The sequence below is a fragment of the Mesoplodon mirus genome (genome assembly GCF_964341445.2).
Source record: "Mesoplodon mirus genome assembly, chromosome: 12".
NCBI lineage: Eukaryota > Metazoa > Chordata > Mammalia > Artiodactyla > Ziphiidae > Mesoplodon > Mesoplodon mirus.
This window is the reverse complement of record NC_138988.1, coordinates 18,172,606-18,185,524: the sequence shown is the minus strand read 5'-3', so window position 1 is coordinate 18,185,524 and position 12,919 is coordinate 18,172,606.

The following is a 12,919-nucleotide window of genomic DNA, read 5'->3' as shown; positions in this document are numbered from 1 at the left end:
CAAGAAGAAACTTGAATGAAAGTTAAGAATACCACTGCTCCCCTCACAAGCGTGGCAGCCAACCTCTAAGATGGCCCCCAATGACCCCTGACTCCTGGTACTCACATCCTTGTGTAGCCTCCTCCCATGCTAAATAGCGCTGAACTGTATAGTCAGAAGAATATTGCAGAAATGATGTTTGTGACTTCCAAGACTAGGTCATAAAAATATGGCAGCTTCCATCTACCTCTCTCTTGGATCACTCACTCTGAGGAAAGCCAGCTGTCATAGCCTGAGGACACTCCAGCAGCTCTGTGGAGAGGTTTATGTGTCCAGGACCTAAAGTCTCCTTCCAACAGCCATATGAGTGTGCCATCTTGGATGTGGATCCTCCAGCCCCAGTCAAGCCTTCAGCTGAAAGTAGCTCTCTGGCTGCTGTCTTGCCTTCAGCCTCTTCAGAGACCTTGAGCCAGAACTACCCAGGAAAGCTGTTGCGGCAACCCTGACCCACAGAAACCAAGTGATAATAAATCTCTGGTTGTTTTAAGCTACTAAGTTTGGGGCTCATTTGTTATACAGCAATAGATAACTAATACACTCTGTAAAAAAGGTAATGGGGAATCAGTTGCTGTGGAGTAGGAGGGAGCTGGTCTTCTTAAATTAGATCTAGACACAGTTACATCCTTCAGGTCATTGCGCTCTGTTTCTGTCACCGTCACTTCAAGAGAGCCCCAGGGGACAGAAGAGTCACAAGTTTTGGAGGGAGATGGGGAGGGTGGAAAGGGGAGCTTGAGTCACTGCCTGAGGCTTTTACGCCGGATCGTGAAGGTGGTGTATAACGCTTTGTGGGGTAATAGGAGACTACACACAGGAGGTGAGAAACAGCACACACTCTAGTTAGGTATTCTACAGCTGTGAATTGTGACCCAAACAGTAAGCCTCGATGGTGATTACTGAGCACTCGGCAAGGTGAGCACTTCACACTTGCTTTTGGTTCTTTACCTAAATTAACCCTCACAATAACCCAATGATGTGGTTCATTGGTCAGAACACATCCATTATGAGTGACAAAACCCAACTCAAATTGGCTTAAGCCTGAATGGGCACTGATGGGCTCACTAACTAAGTGCAAGGGGTGCTTTGGGCTTCAGGAACTGTTGCACCCAGGACCTCAAAGTTTTTATTTTCTCTCTCTCTCCTTCTCACTCCTCTCTTTCTTCCTCCTCTCCCTACCCCACTCATCTCCCTTATTTTTTTCCCGAGAAAACTGGACACCAGTAGGTCAAGTCTATGGTCTTATAGCTCGTAATCTAAAAGCAAGAAAGACCCTTTCCTCCAACAGCCCCATGTCAGATTCCACGGAGGTACTCTGACCGACCCTGCTTGGGTCCCTGAGACCAACCCCTGGGGACAGGGAGGCGGGGCCCAAGGGGCCTGGATTATGTGCCCGGAAGGTAAGTGGGGCTGAGGGATCCCCCGTCCCACCAGAACCACATGCAGTGGTAATTTTCTAATTGGAAAGGGGATGATAGGTGGACAGAAACAGCACATTTATTACTGTTAGTATCCTCGTGCTACAAATAAGGAGACAGGCCCAGAGAAGCTGCAAACCTGCCTGAGATTTCACAGCTGACAAACAGCAAAGCCAGATCTGTCTGACTTCAGGTCTGAAGCTTTTTTATCCATAGTCAGTGACAATCCTTCCACCTTCCTTACTCGTAGGATCCTCTGACCCACACAGGACGTGTGCAGGCAGGATACCTCCCTTTCAAGAAGCCAGAATAGTTACCCATCCAGCCCCTGGGACCAATGCTGCATCCAACCCAATCTGCTTCCTTCCAGTCCAGGCAGTTCACCTGAGGCTAGCAAGGCTCCCCAAAGGACCCACCTCCCACCCTGCCCTTGACGGCACCAACAGCCAAACCGATCACACCCATCCACCACCCTGTCGCCTGGCCCCCAGGGCAACTCTTCCATGGCATCCCCTTGATTTTGGAGTGAAGACTCAAAGTCTTACCTCGGGTACGAGCCCTGAACGTCTGGCCTCTGCCAACCTCTGCCTTGTTTTTTCCACTCTCTGTCCCAGCCACACTGTTCTGTGAAAGTGCCTTGCTTCCTCTCAACCCCGGGACCTTTGCACATTCTGTTCCCTCTGCCTGGAGTGCTCATTCCTCTTCTCTCTCATTTAGAAAACCCGCCCTTCAGATCGGCTCCTCAAGGAAGCCTCCACGTCCACACGGGGTCAGTTCGTCTGTTTAGACCCTCACGGAAATTCAGAGCTTTCATTGAGATCATGAGAATACATTAATGTGTGATTTGTGGTGAAAATCTGTCTCTCCCACTAGACTGTAAGGTCATCAGAGCAGGGATCGTGTCCATGTTTCTATTCACTAGCACTTAGCCCAGAGCCTGGCCCAGAACAGACCCTCAAAGAACATTTATTGAATAAATGGAAGGAAGGAAGGAAGGGAGGGAGGGACTTTCTTTGCCTCTTATTAAGGCTCCGTGGAGTAAATCACAAGTTTTTCGAAGATGTTGATTAAACTCTTAAACTCGGATGAACATGAAGAAAATGAAACTATTACAAGCATTAGAGGATTTATTGGCTGAGCCTGGCTGCTTTTCAGTATTATTCCCTTCATTCTCATTTCTCTGGAACCACAGGGTGAAAGTCCTGCAGGGGGAGGGGGGAGTGGAGGGAAAGAGAAACAAGAAAGAAAAGAGTGAAGGAAGGACAGGTGGAAAGGTAAATAAAGGGAGGGAGGGAGGGAAGATGAAGGGGAGAAAGGGAGGTAGAGATGAGGGCAGAAGACAAGAGGAGGGAGAGAGGAAGGGAAGGAAAGGGAGGAGGGAGAGGGAGACAGGAAGGAGGGAGGGAGGGAGAGAGGGAGGGAGGGAAAGACAGAAGGGAGGGAGAGGAGAAAAGGAGGAGGAACCCACCCAAGCCTAAATGAAGAGGGACAGGAGATAAAGCAGGACGATTCTGGCAAGGCCATCATGGAAACCTGTGAGCCCCACCATACCCAGGAGATGTCCTGCTCTGGGTCCCTGCCAGTGACAGGCCAGAAGCTGGATGGAAAGTAGGATCCATGCAATTGAAGCCTTGAGGTAGGAGGCGTGCTCTGAAGCAAAAGGAAGGAAACCAAGATCGGGGCTGAAGCGGTGTGTGTGTGTGTGGAGGGGGGGAGGTGGCTAGAATAGGGCATGTGTCCCTCCTTTCCTCTGCCGTGGTGACTCACAGGTCCTCACATCACCTTGGCGGCTTCTGGACCTCTGTTTTCCCCTCTGGTGGTGTCGACAGGATGAAGGGACGTTTGTTGCTAACACAGCAAAATGTGGTCCAGCGGCCGGGAGTCTCCCTGGCATGATTAATTCATGTTCCAAACAAATGACAAGACTTTACAGTGTTGGAGGGGTGCTGTACACATGGGGAGGCGGGGCCAGAGGGTGGGGAACTAGAATCTGATGCTGGTTGTCAGCAAGTCACTGGAGGCACAGACACGGCACACCGAACGAGTCCCCTGCAATGTGCCAACTCCCATCTTTGGTCCTGGGAGCCTTTCCTGTTAAAAATCATAAGCACATACATTGCCTCTGGGGGTGAGAGGGGGCCTCCAGCACAGCACTGTGCATCTCAGGTAATGTTTTTGAGCAAGGACAGGTTTACAAAAAGGTAGGAATACAAATGGAAACAATGAATGGGATGACTATGAAAAGGAGGGGGAAATTCCTAAGGCAGAAGCAACTTCTTGAGTGAGGTGTCCAGGGAAATGCCTGAGAGGAAAACGAGTAAACTTCCCTTGCTAACCCCACCCTTAGGTCCCCATGTCTTGGCAGTTTGCTGCTGTTGGGACCACTCATACATCACTAGAACTGACACAGCCCTTTCTGACAGGCAAAAATGGGGAATTTATTGGCTTATGTGACTGAAAAATCCAGGGATTAAGTAGCTTCAGGCATGGCTGGATCCAGGAGTTCAAGAATTGTCATCAAGACTGTTATTCTCTTTCTGTCTCTGGATCTGTTTTCCTCTGTGCTGCCTGGCTGCTTCCGTGTGGCAGCCACTCCTGCCTAAAGAATGCTTCTCTTTCCTAATACTTTCCCAAAAATCTCAGGCCTGAGTCTTATTGGCCAGGCTTGGGACATGTGCCACCTCTGGAACCAGGGATAAGGGATCAGTCCCACTCAAACTGGGATGCTATTAGCCAAATTATGATGAATGGCCATTGCACAGACAAAAACAACAGATGTGACCACAGAGCTGTGCTGATAGCCACAAGATGACAGCCTCCCTCCCCCAAGAATTTAAATACAAATGCTGGTTGCTAGGGAGGGATGCTGAGGACAGCCCACACATTGGTACTTTTCTGGGACAGAGAGAGCTGGGCAGAAAAGATTCCTCCTCACTGGTCTCTTTGCAGAGTGTACTTAGCAAGTACATCCTGGTGTCTCCAGAGTTACCACACCTGCAAGGAGGCATGTAAAGACTTTCCTGGGATGCTATTCAATCACTCATTCATCCATCCATCTAATCATTCATTCATCCATTCATCACTCTCTCACCTTCTCTTTACCCCTCAACTCTCTGCCATCTGCCTTCTTCCTATATCTCTCAGGGAAGCTTGTCCTTGTGAAAGTTGCCAATGAGTTCTTTTGTTAAATCCCCTGGACAATGTCGCTCTTCTTCTTCCCTGATGTCTCTGACCACTGGGTACCGTTGCCTGCCCCCCTCCTGAAACCTGCCCGCTTCTCCATGGCTCTGGCCCCATCACGCTCATCCTTCCCCTGTGAGCACGCACATACACGTAGCTTCAGTTTCCATCTCTCTATCGGTCCCTCGTCCAGATGCACAGCCCAGACCACTCTGCTGAGCTTCAGTTTTGTGAATCTAAGCACCTCCTGGCACCTCCACTCGGATATCCCCTTGGCATCTCAGACTCAACGTGACCAAAAAATAACCTCCTCACAGCCCCACCCCAAGCCTACTCCTTCCTTAGGGTTCCCTGGCTGAGGGTCTGGTACCACCATCCCCCTACTTGCCTAAACCGGATAGCAAGCCTTGACCCAGCCTCTGTCTCATCCCCACCTCCATCCGGTCCTTGGAAATACCCACCTGTTCCTCCCCATCCCCACCGCCTCCCACTGAGGCTCTGGCCCCCATTGTCTCGCATCAATATTTCTGCCAGCAACGTCCCAACTGGCTTCCCACCTTGTCCCGCTCCAATCCATTATCTACTCTGCAGTCAGGTACTTCTAAACACATACTGGATTAGGTTGCTTAATTATTGGCTTCTCACCGCTCTTAGGAGTAAGTCAAATTCCTTGAGGTGGCATTGAACACCCCGTTACAACCCAGGCCCTGCTTGCTCCTCCAGCCTCCCTTACCTTTTGTCACTCTCTTCTCAAAATCGACGCGCCTGCCACCCTGAACTGCTTGCCTCCATCTTTGCATAGGCTGCCTCCTCTGCCTAGGGTGCCCTCTATTCTGCCTCTTCACCCTGCTTCCTCTTGCTCATCCTCCAGGTCTCCTCTTACATCTATCACTACCTCCAGGACAACTTCTTTGACCACCCAAGACTAAGCTAACTACCTCTTCCATGTGCCCCCAAGTGTGAGTGTGAACGAATGAATGAATGAATGGATCAATCAAGCAATCAATCAACTCTCCAGGGAAGATGGTGGTAATGTTTAAGTTCTTGATGAAAAGGAAAGGTCATAAGAGGAGAAGGGAAATCTAGGAGTATATTTTTAGGCAATAAAGACTTTCTTTATGACACTCATTTTCCAAACAAAAATGTATTTAGTTCTTACCCTGAGTCAGCTGCAGCTGTGCTGGACACAGATATACCAGCAAACAAGCCAGATACATACCTTACCCTTTAGGAAATGATAATCTAGCAGACAAGATAGATACTAAATAAATAATTCAGCAACATTTAATGTGTACCAGCCCCAACCCTCTTGTAGTAGAGTGTATTTTCCAAAGATGGCTGCACCAACGTATATCCCATTTGATATGCCCTCTCACAAATGTGACACTCGCCATTGAGATGCGGGGTCTGTGTTCCCTCCTCTGGAAACCAAGTGGACTTTGTAACTGCTCTGACCAACAGATTGCTGTAGAAGTGACACTGTGTGACTTTCAGATCCATAAAGATAACATGGTTTCCACCAATCTCTCCCCTCACCCCTCCTTCTCTCGCTCCATCTGCCTCTCTCAACTCTCCTCTTTGGAACTCAGTCCACCATGTTTGTGAGGAAGCCCAGACCACACGAGAGGCCATATGAGGATATTCCAGCCAACAACTCCAGCCAGTGTCCCAGACGACAGACAGCATCAACCTCTACTCATGTGAATGAACAAGGTTTCAAATGAACCCAGCCCCAAGCCTTTGGCTCTTCCAGCTGACTCCCTAGACACCCAGGAACAGAAAGAAGCCATCTTCATTGTTCTCCATCAAATTCCCAATCCACAGACTCTGTGAGCATAAGTGGTTGTTTTATGCCACTAGATTTTGGAGCAATTTGTTCTGCAGCCATGGCAACCATATTACCTCTCCGGGCTTACTTGCAGAAAAGAACACTGGACTTGAAAGAAAGAGCATGGAATATATTGCGGTCTCTGTCTTTTAATAGCTGCGGATGTTCATGGGCTGGGTGAGCTTGGGCACGTCGTTTCCCATCTCCGGGTTCTTAGTCTTCCCGTGTACAAAATAAGGGGATGGGGCTGGTTGATTTCTAAGAGCCTAGGAGGTCTGAAAATTCTACTAACGGAGACTCACTTATGGGATAATCCAGTCAAAACCACCTCAACTGATATGGCAAGAGGTGAGCTTTTGATTTGAAATTCCTGATTATTTTAAAAAATCTTTCTAGGAGATGAACCCAACTAAAGCCATTAGAAAAACAAAAGGATTCCTCTAATACATAATTCATGAAAGGAGAGTGGGTTTGACCCAGCAGGTCATTTGGAATAAAAGTGCCATAAAGATAAAATATGTTTCCCTCCCCTTCTCCGTCCTCCATCCCTTACACTAGCTAATGGAGGGGGAAGAGTGAATTAAACTGGAGTTCAGGTCAAAGGTTTAGTTGATTCATTCCAGAATGGTCATCCCCTCCAGACGCTGCTCCAGTAAGGAAAGGCACTGCAGATGTTCAGGCTGGTTTTGTGCCCACCCCAGGGCCCCTCTCCTGAGTGTTAAGGCCCCGCCTCCTTCCCTGGGGAGATGACCTCACCTTCTAATGGCCTGCCCAATTAGAAAGCACAGGAGCCTGGCGAGAACACACCCTGTCCCCTTCAAAAGCTTTGGGGAAATTCCCCAAGGGGCCAACCTGTTTCACAGAGGCAGAGGGAAAACAGTAGACAGCCCGTAATTAGTATAATAACCTGTTCGGATTCTACCTGCCTGTGATTTCCCCAGCTTGTTCATCCGTTCATGTACTCATTCACTCAGGCAACAAATATTTACAGAGCAGCTGTGATGTGCAAGCCCTGGTGAAACGACAGGTCCCCCAGAAGGAGCTAACAATTTGTGTGCAAGCAATTGATTAAGCAAGTGCTCCCCGGGGCATCTGGTGGGGAATGGGGGGAGGTGGAGGAAAGGAGAAGACTCGGAGCAAAGGTTGATTTCAAGCAAGCCCAAGCCTCCGCCGGATCCTGCAGGGAGCTCTGGCATGGAAAGTACACCTCACCATTTGTCCCAATCCAAAGCAAAGGAGTTGAGCTTTCACACTTCTGCACCAGTCATTGATAAGGGCTGTCCAGTAGGAGCATAAATCCCAGGTACTCTTGTGCCCTGCACATGCAAAGTGGCTCCAAAAGTCACTTTGTAGAAGTGAAACAGCACAGAGGTCAGGGGCAGACATTGTTCTATTCTGCCATCCCCAGTATATCAGCAATATCTCACCTCATGGTTGCAAGAGGGCTGCAGCAGCCCCAAACATCCCATCCTCTCACAACAATATCCAAAGGCAAGAAGGGAGCTAGTCCCCCCTATAGATCTGACTTGTCAGGAAGCAAAATTACTCCCAGAAGCCTCCAGCACACTTTGCATCACGTCCTACTGGCCAGAAGTGGGCCAGCACACACTTTTAAACCAATCATCACCAAAAGGTGACAGAATTACCATGAATGGTTTCCTGGATTGAGGAGGGGTCACCTTCCCTGAGCATCTTGTGCACCTGCTTAATACTTAATGGGTTCTTGTCGACAAGGAAAAAGAGGAAATGGCTTTTGGGTGGACAATGACCTGTGTGTGTTACACTGGCCAATCAGAGAGCACCACGCTTTCTGGGCTACAGTGATTGGTTCAGGGATGGGCACATTACTCAAGTGAAACCAATCAGAGTTAATTCTGAGAATTCTGCTTTAGTCACCAGGAAGAGACACTTACTCCTTCCTGAATGCATCTTAGGCAAGAGTTGTGGCAGCCACTTGGCATCATGAGAAGCCTGAAAATAAAGCCAATGCCAGGAGGAAAATGAAGTGGAACCAAGAATGGTTGAGAGATCACATCTGGATGACTTATTCAGAATCCCTGAAACCAGGATTGTCCAAAGCCAATTCCAAACCTGGGCAGAAAAATGTCCCTTTTTGCCTAATCCAGCTTGGGTTGGGATTCCTGTTCCTCGCAACCAAAAGATTCCCAAGTGATACAAGTGGTGAACAAGGCAGACCCAGCCTCTGCCCTTATGGAATTCACAGTCAAATGGGAGAGGCAGGTGCTGAACAAAGCATTACAGGTGTAATCTGGGCAACAAAGGTCAAATGCAGAGGACTGGCAGCCAATAAAGACAGAGGAGCCAGGCTGGTCTATGGTCTGAGAAGGCTCCTTGGGGAGGGAGGTGTGGTCCAAGCTGAGATGGGAGGGGAGACGGCTGTGTTTTCCAGTGTGCGACTCCAGCATGACCCCTGTACTTCACAGTCACCGCAGGCTCTCACTTGGGTAGCCCGGGGATTCCATCCCTCTCTGACACGCCCCTCCCTCACTCCTTCATCCATTCTCCCAATACTCCAGTCTGTTCAAAAGCAGCCAAGAACGACCAGGTGTTTTTCCTGCACTCCTGTAAAAGCCTTTCATTCTGGAGAAAGACTGTGGTGTCTTTCATGGTCAAGAGTGTTTTCTTTTTCATTCCTTCATTCCCTGTATAAATCGGAGCCGTCAAGTCAGGTCTTGAGGCAACAGAGGGATATAAAGACCTGACCTCCCAGCCAAGCACAGGTTGTTACTGCAGCTCCAGGAAAAGTGGAACTTATGCCTCCCCAGATAGAAAAACCACGCATTGTTCTCTCCTAATCTGGCCCAGGGATGTTTGTTCTCTGGCATCAGTCACTGACTCAGAGAGAGAAAAACTCTAGGTTCAAATGCCTTGGTGCCACCTCCTCTCCCTAGCTCTGTGGTCTCACACCGCACAGCTGTGAGCCCTCACTCAGAGGGCTCGGGGGGCACCAGAGCTGATTTTCATGGTGAATATGTTGCTTCCCCAGCCCCCGAGCAGAGGGAACAAGCTTCCTAGTTCTCCTGCTCTGCTGACCACACCACCAGTGGCCCAATCTTCTGTTCAGCACTGCAGCTTCCATAGCAGGCACTGGACCAAAGTGGCCAGTAGGAAGGGTCATGTTATGGTTCACCACCTTGGGATGGGAAGACTTGCGTTTAAGGGCCATCGTGTCCACTGCTTGAGGCTGTCTAATTGGCTCCTTTGGGGTCCAACTTGGCCACCAGGCCCCTCATCCTGATTCCCAAACGGAAGAGCTGGGGCGGATCCTAGGCATTTTACCATCCCCTTTGTAACGTACAGGACTCACCCCCGAAGCCCAACTCCATTCATGTGATGGGGGTGAGGCCCCTGGAACTGTGCCACTCAGCTGATACTTGAACACAGCAACTCTGCCCAGCTTTGCAATCACCACTGGAGCCCGCGGGCATCTTAACGCATCAGGACAACCTCGGAAACAGCCCCAGGTTAGTCTTTAAAGGTAGGAGGCAGGCAACAGTCTGGGCGCCTGTGGGCCACCTTGGCCTCCGCTCCTCAACCATCCCTGGCTTTCCAAATGGTGTTTCTGAGGTTGTTTCAGAGTTCCCAGAGGAAGGGGGCCTTGTTGGGGGGGGGCCTCTCTGCACCCTGCATATACAGCACCCCCGTATCCCAACTTCCCAGAGAGCAGCTCGAGTCCTAAACGTTTTAGAAGTGGGCTCTGAATACGAATGTGTTTGAAAGAAGGGAAAGCAGGAAGGAAGTGGGGCTGACAATTAGGCTAGTGGGTTGTCAAAGCTCGTCTACTTTTCCCATTTGATGACTCGCCTACAGCTAAGAATCTCTGATCGACATTTTCGTTCTAATGACTTCAAGGAGACGAAGTCCCTTCACGGCCGATGTGGAGTCAATGGATCAGCTGTTTCTTAACCCAAAACAATGCAAGTGGTTCTGAGATAAAAGATTCTTTAGAGCAGCATTACTTCTCTTGATGTGCTCATGGAGCCCCTGGGAGCTTGTTAAAAATCCGGATTCCTGAGCTCCACACTCTGAGGGTAGTGACTGCAAGTTTGGGTTCAGAGCCAAGACCGGGGGCCTGGAGTCCCCCTCCGCCACCCAGCAGCTCTGTAACTTGGAGCATGCCAGTTACCTGCTCTGTGCCTCCGCTTTCTCATCAGGGAAGTGGGTGTGATCATGTACATGGCCTAGGGTTTGTGAGGCTAAAATGAGTTAGTGAAAAAGGCACTTAGGACAGTGGCCAGCACATAAGACATGTTCAATAAATGTGAGTTATTATTAATATCAGGTTACAATCTAGGAAATTGTCATTTAACAAGCAGCCCCGGGCGATTCGGCTTCAGAAGATCCCCGGGCCCCAATTCAGGGACCTCAGCTCTACAGGTACACAGAACAGCCTTCACCACCTGCAGGCGACTCCTTCCCCTTTTGTAAAAAAATAAGGAGTAAGGTGCTTTGGGACCACCAAGCCATCTGTGCGTCTGAAGAGCCAGCAGCTATTTTGCCCTCAAATGGAAATAGCTTGTTATTCCAATTAGACGTGTAACACATGCTAATTACCCCCCAAAATCAGAAAGGTCAGAGAGACAGAAAGAAAAAACATCTATCTATAAGTAATCCCAAAACCCAGAGAAACCAACTAGTAAGTAATGTGTTGTTTCTATCCCTACACACATACACACACACACACACACACACACACAGGGAAAGAAATTTTTTTTCTTTTACCATAACCATTCTTTTCCCTTTAATAATGTGATGGGAACGTCTTGCTATGTCAGTAAACATAGTCCTGTAACATAGTCCTGTAACATTCATTTCAATGCTGCCAGTATTCCTAGGTTTGGACATAACATAATTTAGCCAAACCCTAATTGTCAGACATTTAGGTTATTTCCTTTGTGTCCAGGCTGATGATCAACCATGCAGGGATGTCCGAGTCGCAGGTTCCCATGGCGCCCTGCACTTTTCCTTCAGTAACAGTGAACATGTCTAGGTTTGGCCCAATGTCGGCCTCACCTGGGATGCTGAAAGCTCTATCAGGAAATGGTTATAAGCTGACACTCTCAAGTTAAACCCAGCTCCAATGCCGGTCAGCTCTGTGACTTTGGGCAGCCAGTGAACCTCCACAGGCCTCGGTTTCCTGGCTATGAAATGAGGATGGAGATGGTGGCATCTCAGGGGCTCGTCCTGAGCAGTCTTTGAGATCACGCGTGTGAGGTCTTAGCAGGGCACCTGGAACCGGTTAAGTCTCGGTCACTTACCAGGCACTTACCAAATACTTAGTGTACTGAAATATCACTGAAGAGCTTTACACTTTAGTCAAAACTCCTTAGGATAAGTTCCTAAGGTCAGAAGGGCTACACTTTTTAAAGACTTAACTGATACTATCAAATTGCCCTCCAGAAACACCGTAAGAATCCTGGTTTCTCTTCAACCCTCACAAACACAATTAGGGGGCTTCCCTGGTGGCGCAGTGGTTGAGAGTCCGCCTGCCGATGCAGGGAACATGGGTTCGTGCCCCGGTCCGGGATGATCCCACATGCCGCGGAGCGGCTGGGCCCGTGAGCCATGGCCGCTGAGCCTGCGTGTCCGGAGCCTGTGCTCCGCAACGGGAGAGGCCACAACAGTGAGAGGCCCGCGTACCGCAAAACAACAACAACAACAACAAAATAAACACAATTAGGTATGTGCTGGGTTAATGTGTCTTCCTTTTGTGCTGGGAGGGAGGGCCTGGAGCCGGCATAGCTGTTTCTCGAGGCTGTAGAAGTGAGGACTCCTGAGTCGAGTCCCTGTAAGAAACAGCGAGATGGCCAGTGTCCCCCGAGGGCAGAGAAGCATCCACCCTCCCTCACTGTGACTAAATCACATTAGACGTGCCTGGACCTTGGAGTCACGTCTGCCAACGTGTAACAGTGGAACACTCAGGCATCTCTATCCTGGACCCCGGCCCCCAACCTGGCCTGTCTCTAGTGGGCGAGGGAAACGTCTGGAACCAGCACCACCCCTTCACAGCGAGGACTAGGGACCGGCACGGACGGTTCTCTGGGTCTCCCAGCCGCCCGGAGCCTAGGCCTCCCTCCAAGCCCCTTCTCCTCTCCCAGCTGTGACCAGCTGGGGCTGTTTCCAGCCGCCAATGGCTAGTTCCAGGATTACACTTTGTAAGTCGATGAAATGTAATATCCAGAGTGTAAAAACTGTGGACTTGCTCCCAGCAGCAAAGCCCAGGGCGTTTCTCCAGGGTCTGATCGCGTTCAGACCACAGTAGAGTACAGCCTGCACTACTAAACCCTTTCACGACACACAGTCCCGGGACCCAGAGGGAAAATGCAGGCCCAGAGGTATCAACTTTATCACAACATGTTTTCAGCTCCGGAGAAATTGAAAAATCTGCTCTGAGTCATGTTCTCCAAAATGTGTGGAAAAAGGTCGGGGGGGAGATTCC